The sequence below is a fragment of the Thunnus albacares genome, chromosome 5 (genome assembly GCF_914725855.1).
Source record: "Thunnus albacares chromosome 5, fThuAlb1.1, whole genome shotgun sequence".
NCBI lineage: Eukaryota > Metazoa > Chordata > Actinopteri > Scombriformes > Scombridae > Thunnus > Thunnus albacares.
Window position 1 is genome coordinate 31,418,043 of NC_058110.1, and position 9,476 is coordinate 31,427,518.

The window sequence follows — 9,476 nt, forward strand, 5'->3', positions numbered from 1 at the left end:
GTTAGAGGATCACCAATCATGAACCATCCTCTGAGGCCCATGAATATCAGCACAAAACTTCTTTGAAATCTCTGACCAATAAATTAGATATTTTGCTTTACATAAAAGTGTTGGACGGACAAACTGAAGTCCTCAAATTATTTTTGTTTGCTTTGAGTGGAGTGTGGTCCCACCAATATTTTGTGTGTATTCCTATATTGCTGAACTCCTTTTGAGTAAGAGTTTAAAGTGTCCTTAATGCACATTTGCTGTAATTTTATTCACATTTAAGTGAAGCTGAGTAGAATATTTCACCTTCAGAAGGGAAACAAGAGTGAAGCCCTCCACTGGTGTTTATATGCTTGTTTATGTGAGATGTGCCTATAACAGGAAATTGGGCAGTTCTGATATATAATTTTAACGTTATTTACACCTAATATTGAGTTAATCTTTTGATTTTGAGGTTTTAAAATGTTTTTTGTTTACTATTGTGTATTATTCAGAGGGGGTTTAAAGGTGCATTATAAGTGAGACCACATACACAGTTTAAGAGTCTTTATTATTCACAAAGTAAATAGACACCCACTGAATACACACCAGTAGTACACAGTACAGGTAGTATTACTATCAAGTGCAAGCAAATGAATCTAGGTGCTGTTCATAAGGCCTGTTGAGCACAACAGTGTTTGATTTCCCTTTGGGATTAATAAAGTATCTAAGTGTTACATCAGCCACTTGACATAAGTCAAAACAAAAACAATGACGTAGGTAAAAGAAACAAATCCAGTTAAAGGCTAAATTATATACAATAACTAAATCAATTAACTCAAATATAAAAACAGGAGCTGCTGCTACTAGATCATATATGTACTGAAGGCAAAGGAATTCAATTTGATATCAATCCTGTCACTTAACTTAATTTCTTTAACAGCACATGACAATCACACGTCCAATGTGTGGTAGATGTGTCATCTTATACTTAACAGTAACAGAATATGGATGGATGGATAGACAGATAGAAAACAGGGTGAGGAGACGATGGAAATGAGATACAATAGATTCAGCAGAAGGGAAAGTGGGTGAGTTAGTGAGAGCTGTTAATAAATCTGTTCTTGGTCTTCTCAGAGTGTGATTGGCATTTACATCTGTCGACTCAAAAAACTAGGATGGACAGGAGAAAAAACCCACAGTATCATGTTATTTTACACCAGTTGGCTACATGTCTTCTTACTTATATTCAAGTCATGCTATGTTATGTTCAAATGCACGGTTGCACAGAGACCTTTTTAGAGTGGCAGGTTCTCAAAGTTAAAAAGGGGGACATGGATCAAGATTTTAAAACACCATACACCAACATAATTTATAGCAGAACCTGTTAAATTATAGCAACCCATATTCAAACAGAACGTAACATATAAATATAGTATACAGAAATATATAAAGTACCACAAAGCTTGTAATCTGATACAGGTACAGATCAGTTCTGAATACTAGAAAGACTGAACACTGAAAACATTCACAGATCTAAAAGTGTAGTCTCACATCAAAAAGTATTAATGCATGTTCAAATACATGACTTACACACTCTTATCTATATGAATGACATACGGGTGGGCGATATATATCAAATATACTCAATGAATCACGGCTTGGTCTACGTGTGTTGTAGAAAATTACTATATTGCGAACATTGAGTACAAATTGTTACGTAATATTTTTAAGCTGCCAACATGAAACTCACTTTGGCGTTTCACTTGTCTCACTCTCTCTCTCTTATGACTCTCTCCCTCTCACAGACACAAAAAGAAACAACTCACATACATGTCTCACACACTCCCCCGCCCATCCAGACCACTCACCTGGGCGAGTGTTTGTGAGTGTATAGGTGAGACGTGTGTGTCTTTATATCTGGAGGGAACAGGTAAAGAGCGTGTTGAGTTTGGAAACGGTGACTGAAGATGGAGGCGGATGAATTGGTTCCGAAAAGAAACGGCACTGGATCCATCATCTGGAAGTGGTTTGGGTATCGCAAGGAAGATGTTGAACAAACAACGGTTATCTGCGAAATATGCAGCAAAGCCACGGTAGCGGTACTACAGAGTTGTTTCACCATTTGAAATGCCATCCACTACAAAACAAAGAATGCCTGAAACATCCCATGTCCGCATCTTCACCACCCACATCAAATAAAATGCCAAAGCATCCAGCACAGAAGCAAATGACTCTGGCTTCTTTGTTTGCCCAATCAATCCCATATGACAAAAAAAGTCCAAAATGGTAAGAAATAACGGCCGCATTAACACTAAATTGCCAAAGACGTGGCACCAGTTAGTGTTGTAGAAAAGCCTGGATTCAAAAAACTCATTAAGACACTTAATTGTTTTATGAATTGCCTGGTCGCAATTTTTTTTATTCTATTAGAGTTACACATTTAAGTGAGAGAAAAGGTTACTCACCAGCTAACAAATGTGACAACCACCGATTTTGTGGTCCAGCAGAACGTGTGAGCCATATCTGAGTTTAACTGTATGTTACATCGACAGCTGGGAGTTGAAGAGTTCGTGCCAGATGATCATACAGGCAAGATCACCGCACAAGGTTTGCAAGATGCTCTCATGTCATGTAACTTAACAGAAGCTTGTCAAGTGTGCATCACCACTGATAACTGACATAATCAAAGCTGTAAGCCTGAATAAGTGCACAAGACTGCGAATGCTTGTCTTCCCCTAGTGGGAAAATAATGATTTTTATTATCAGCAATGTTATAACAGCTTTCTGGTAAAGAATTCATTGCCAGTGCATATTGTTCAAGAGAATATTAAAGATCAGTTTAAGATTTTGTTAAAACAGTAGCTCCCAATATTTCAGGAACAATAATTGAATTGTGTGTGTGTGTGTGTGTGTGTGTGTAAAATGAGAAAAATTGTGTAAGAAATAAAATATAAATCTCGGTGAAAGTAGAAATCCCCTTAGCAGAGAATGAGAAATGTTTTTTAATACACTATTTTCTTAGAATTAAATTTGTGAAAGCGCAGGATGGATGAATATACAATTTAAGAACGCCGTTCAGACAAGGATTTATGTTAAGAATTATCATTTATTTATATGAAAAAGAAAACAAAGTTTGCTATGAGTTCTTGATGAATTGTGATTGATTTATAATTTTGTGTTTGGCCTAATGTCTGTTGAAAGGAAGACAATTTTGTTCCTCTTCCGTATGAACTTGATCGTTAATTTTAATAAGAGGAGCTGTTTAGTTTGTTGTGTATAAGTGTGTATGACTGTATGTGTGGTGGACACCAGGGAGAATAGCCAGTGCTTATGCTGGTGCTAATGGGGATCCTAATAAAGACAGAACGAAAGAAAGAGAGCACTTAGTAATTGTTTGATGCAATTAAAATTGTGTGTCTGTGTGTGTATAAAGCACATATTGCCAGAAAACTATTTGGTTGAAGTGGATTTAAAATCTGACTGAGATCTGCAGAACTTATATAAAAAATAATTGCCAAAATTATTTTTGGTGTTAGGCTGAGTAACTAAATTGTTGGATTTCTTTACAATTATAACATTTTAAATGTTTGTTTTTTTACTCTTAGAAGCATTAAAGACCCCTGTATTGAACATGCTGCTGCTGTTTGAGGGTTCTTAGTAGCTTATCATTCAGTAGAAGAGGAGAGAACTGGCCGGTGCAGAGAGAGCTAAATATCCCTGCACACCAGCTTATCAGCGAGTCTCCTACCAGGTGGGGATCCTGGCAGGAGATGATTGAGCAGTTGCTGGAGCAGGTGTGAGCCATTTCTCAAGTCTTGGCCTCAGACAAAAAAAAAACACGGCATCTCGTTCTGATCTGGCAACAGGTGGAAGTCCTTGAGTCAGTACACAAGGCTCTAAAACCTCTTGTGGAATTTACTGGTGCTCTATCAGGTGAGGACTATGTCACAGTGTCAACGTGCTTCATCTCTTCCACTCCAGCATCTTGGCAACCCAAGAGGATGCTACTCCACTGACCCAGTCTATCAGAGTCTCCATCCTGTATTATCTCAGGGAGAAATTTGCTGACTCTGCCAGCAACAACCTGCTGGACTTGGCATCATTAGTGGATCAAAACAACATACATTGCAGAAGAAAAAGTGGAGGAAATCAAGTGCGGAGCCATAGCGGAGATGCTGTCTGACCAGGGCACAGCTGAGTCAGCTGCTTCACAGCCTCATGAAGCACCAACAGTATCAGAGCCTGAAAAACCTGAAAAAAATTGGCAAAGAAGCATCTGTGTGTTCCTGCCACCAGTTTCCCATTGGAAAGGGTATTTAGTACCAGTGGGAATATAGTTACATGCCACTGGGCATCTCTCAGGCCAGAAACTGGTGATAGGCTTCTGGCACAAAACCTCTAGACAACCTGTTGGTACACACACACACATAAACACTCTCTCTCCTGTCCTGTGATGTGACTGTTATTGTTATGCAGAGTGATTTGTCACAGTGACAGCCTGGACCAGTGTGTCTGTGGTTAACACAGTATGCTATTTGTATTTTTAAATTACCTGCTGTCACAAACTTCATGCACAAAAAGTACACTTTAATTTATGTTGTTTTGAAATGTCTCTCTCAGGGTTTCTTGTTGAATGCACTTTTTTGTTTCTTTGAGCTCCGTTTCTGTTAAGGCTCTTTGAGAACTAGGTCACAGTATGTAGTCCTACATCATGCCATTATTTTTCATTTAACAGCTGTTAAAAGCCTGCGTGTGCAGCTGCTTGGTTTGAATAAATACTGTTTTGTTAAATTTAACTTGGTTGTGAGTTCTTCCTTCATGCATGCAAGTTTAAAATTGTTCCAATAGACACCACTAATGAATATACAGTGAACAAGAATGTTTAATGCAGATATACAGACGGGTGACAAATTAAAGGAAAATCTGGTACAGACCTGAATGCTTGACCCCTACAGTGAGGGGATCTGGTGGCTCTGTTATGCTGTGGAGGGCATTTTGCTGGCATGGTTTGGGTCCACATGTCCCCTTAGAGGGAAGGATCACCGCAAATCAATACAGAGTTGTTCTGAGTGATCATCTTTATCCTGTGATGACACATTTCTATCCTGATGAGAGTGGTCTCTTCCAGGATGACAGTATCCCAATTCACAGGGCACGAGGAGTCACTGAATGGTTGTGACATAGCCTAAAAATATTGCAATATTATTTACAGGCCGTGTCGCCCAGTCCTAGCATGACATACATAAAATAGCCTACAAAGCTGACAATGTTAACGCTGTTGTTGTTCTAGATACTAAGTCTTATACTAGTTACTTTAATCATATTACTCAATATATGGCTCATCTTAAAAACGAACAAGTATAAGGAATTCTCACAAGCGAGCAGCCAGACCTCCTGCACACTCATTCACAAATCACACATCATCAACAGGTGACTGAACAACCACTCGATTAAAAACTGGATCAATTCCAAATGAATCAGGCTCTTTCCATGTGAGTCCAGACAGCTCACTGTAACTCATCAACAGCAAACTACCTACAGCACATTATATGATCTCTTTGGTCTCTAAATGTCTCTCTGTGGCTGTTGTATGAATTTATCTCCTTAACAAGGATGCAGCAAAGACACACAGAGAGGGAGAAGGTGTATCTGACTCACATCATCTGATGTCTTCTTATTTCTTTCACAGAGATAAAGTATTCATGTCATAATGTCTTACTGCATTTGTTGCTGTTGGTCATTTTGTTTTGTTAACAGGCCTTTGTCTTGTTAACCAGTCTGACATCATTAACAACAATGACAATCAAGCTAACTCTCCCAGTTGTTTCATTTAAATTACTTTGCTAACTTTCTGTTGTTGAGAGGAGTTCACTTCAGAGCAGCAGCACGTCGGGCCGCCGCACGCCACCGTTGTCCCGCTGTGGGTCCAGCCTGGACAGCTGAGGCTGCGCCATATTTAAGTGATGTGTTTAAAAGTAGTTTGCAATTTGTACGTTCAACCAATCGCTGTTTTTTTGTTTTTTTTTAATATTTTGGTCTCCTTCTTGCTTCTCAAAAATAGAGGAGGAGCAACCTCCTCTGCCTCTATGGACAAACCTCCTTTGGTCAACACAGTGACAGCACACACCAATCACCTGGTTGGTTCCCCCTGCAGAAAATAACACGCTACGTTCAAAGGCACAACTGCATGCACATCATTTGCGTTTCTGCCCACAAACTGACAGCTGTGCATGTTCCAACGTTCACATGACGGCTACATGCTTGGAGGCACAGATTTTGACCTAAAGACACACTGACACATTTTCTGACTTCCACATGCATGAAGGAACATACACAGACACTGTCATGGCGATTTACCTTTTGTACTTGACTTCAATGAGGAAAGAGATGCCTCTCGATATAGTATTGTCACACTTTCTTCAATGCTAAGCATGGCACACTCACACAGATGTACAAGCTGCTGCAGAGGAGTGAGCCCTGAACAGTGAGGCAAACACTTCTGTTTCACACTGACCTCTAGGAGTTGTTGTGACTACTTTATGCACATGACAGGTTCTGTTTCAGAATAAACAGATGTTCTCTGTTTCTCTTTCACACAGGAACATGATGCACAAACACGATTTCTATGACTGTCACTAAGCGTTTTGAACTTTCACAAGTTTACACAAGCATTTATACATATGCATGCAATAATTTCCCCTCACAACACACACACATGCACTCCGGAGATTACATTTTTGTTTCAAGAGGCAACAGTTAGTCCGGTGCTAACTACAGCAAAGGTCAAACCTATTTGTGCATTGGAATAAATTATCATTTCATAATGATGTGTCTTTCTCTGATTTTCTTCCTCCTTCACTTTTCTCTCTTTCTTTCCCTCTCTCTCTCTCTCTTGCTTGATGTCCTCCTCTCTTCAATTTCACTAATGCTTTCAGCAGAAGAAAGGAGCAAGGCTGATTCATTATGTTGGTAATTCTCTTTGCGGTGAGACAGAATGCAGAAGGGCATCGCTGTTGTGGACTCCTGCCAGCTTCTCCTCTTTCTCTCTCTCTCCCTCCCTCTTGTCCTCCACTGTCCACCTTTTCCCTCTCCACTCCTTCCCTCTCATGATATCTTCTTCCATCCTCCTTTTTAGGTACCTTCCTTCCCTCCATCAATCTCTCTCATCCTTTTCCTGATCTGACGGGCCTCGTCTCAACCCTATTTTTAAAATTTCATTACATTTTTTAACTTATTTAATGTTCTCTTTTTTCTGTTTTTCATCTGATAAAGATCTGACTGTCCTTCTTTTTCCCCTTTACTTTTTCATCCTTCTTTTTCCATCCACCCTCCTTTCCCTCCTTCTTTTCCACATACATTTCCTACATTTCTCTCCTCCCTCTGTCCTTCTTCTCCTCTCCTTTCTCTTCATATCTTTTTTTTCATGTTTTTCCTCCCATCTTGTGGATGCATCTTTCCTTTTCAATCCATCAATCATCCATCTTTCCATTTTATGTTCATGTTCTTCCCTCCTCTTTCTGCTTTCTTTGACTTTCCCTTCCTCCTCTCCTCTTCTATCCTCATCATCGAATCCCACTCATCTCTTCTGTGCCTCCTCTTCCTTTTCTTTACCGGCCTCCACCTCCTCCCTCGCTTCTCTCCATCCATCCCTCTGCTCTCCTGTGTGATATATCAGTCTATAACTAATCCCTTAGTGATGGATTAGGGCCCAGTTTCACACTGCCTGAGGTGTTCAACATCACAAGGAGTGTGTGTGTGTGAGAAGGGATGAGAGATGGAGATATAGAGCAGCTAAGAAACAGATAAGAAGGAAGGAAAAAGAGGGAATGTGTGAACATTTCCTCCCTATGTGCATAAATGCTTTTGTACATTTCTGATGATATCATTTGTTAATAATTCTAAGTGTATCAGAGTCAGTAAATGACAGAATTACCAGACTAATAACCGTGGATATCTAGAATTCATTGTTTAATAGGAGATTTTTATATCTGTGAAATTTAGTCTGACGGACCCTGGAAATAATCAGGACCATTAACAGCTGATGAAAGTCTCTTTCAAAGCCTGGAATTGTAAAAAAACACAAAAAGCTGTTGCACTTCTTTCAATTCTAGGCAATTTAAAGAATCAAAGAAAACCAAGAGAAGGAAAGGGGGGAAAAACACCTTTATCACTGTCCAAGAGAAGCTAAAAAGTTTAAAAATGTAGTTTCTCATGATGTATACTCTGGCACATGAGCAGAATCTTTTTCTGGTCAGCACATTTAGTTTGAGATTGAATTTTGGTTGAATTAGGTCAAAGTCTTCATATGCAGAGTGGCATCAGTACTAGATCCTGACTGACCAGTTAAAAAATGTATATCTGCTGTTTTCTGTTGCCCTGCATAAGATGAGAAACAATCAAAACCTTTTTTATAGATGGAATTTATAACTGATGGAGAAAAGGACCCAAGTGCAGAGACCCTATTTAGACTTTATATGTCTTGGTCGAGTCTCAAAAACAAAGTGTTTTAGAAAAGAAAAATAACTTCAAAGGTGGTTTGAGAGGCATTATAGCCCGATGTTGTAAAGGTGAGGGGATATTAGTAACCCCTCTTCAAGTGTAACTGTCAGTAAGTGCTTTGACAATAGCTCTTATACAGGGTCTGCTCCCTGTGATAATGGCTGCTAAAGTTACTCTGAAATTACAGACATTAGAGACAAGAGGGAAAGTGGCTCCATTGAATTCAACACGTACCATCATACAAAAGGTGCACTGAGCTCTTGTAGTGTTTATCTGATCAATTCCCACCATTGATGAGGGAGCAGTGTGGGTGAGAGTCTATATAGACAATAAAACTTTTTTTTTCTTGCTCAGATTCAAAATGTCAAATGCAACAAGTCCTCCAAATTATACGACCAAATACGTTGACGATGTGCACTGCAGAACGACACGTAGGAGCGTTTTCTAATCTGGCGACCCTATTGGCAGTAAACAGCAGAAAACCCACTTGGTTAGGTTTTTAGGTGAGATCATGGTTTGTTAAAATGATCACCTTTTCAAGGTTAGAGAAATATGTGGTGTGGGTTACTATTACTACTACGACTACCCATGGGATTATCATAGTTATGTGTTTTTTGTTTTTTTTTACTGTCGGTAATGTTATCTTTTAAAATGAAGTTTATCTGAAAAGTGTTACTTTCCTCCTGGATCCCCCCCTACATGGAACAGAAGACTGACTAAATACACTAAAGTACTATTACTATAAACTCAAAGATAGACTTTCCCTTAGAATCACTGACATCATGTCTAAATCAGGGTCTCTCACAAGACTAAGCAGTCTGTGGAGAGAGCACAGAAATTATGATTCATACAGGTGGATGGGATCTGATAAATGTGCCTGTGCCAGTTCCAATGCCCCCCTAAACCCTGAACACTGAACCCTCACAGGATAATCGATGTCATCACTGTTAGGACCTGGATGCAGGAGGTTTTTAACACTCCATACACTTTTAGGAATGGGACAGTAC

General features: G+C 39.3%; 1 long non-coding RNA gene across 2 annotated transcripts; it reads left to right on the top strand.

Moving 5' to 3' along the window:
- The first annotated feature begins 1,774 nt into the window (after positions 1-1,774).
- On the top strand, positions 1,775-4,766 carry LOC122982694. 2 transcript variants are annotated; one of them, XR_006403516.1, is made up of 3 exons: positions 1,775-2,256; positions 2,523-2,577; positions 3,576-4,766. It is a non-coding gene; the product is annotated as an uncharacterized LOC122982694 (long non-coding RNA). The 2 variants fall into 2 exon arrangements; XR_006403515.1 differs by lacking the exon at positions 1,775-2,256 and having other exon boundaries at positions 2,280-2,577.
- Positions 4,767-9,476: the final 4,710 nt, after the last annotated feature.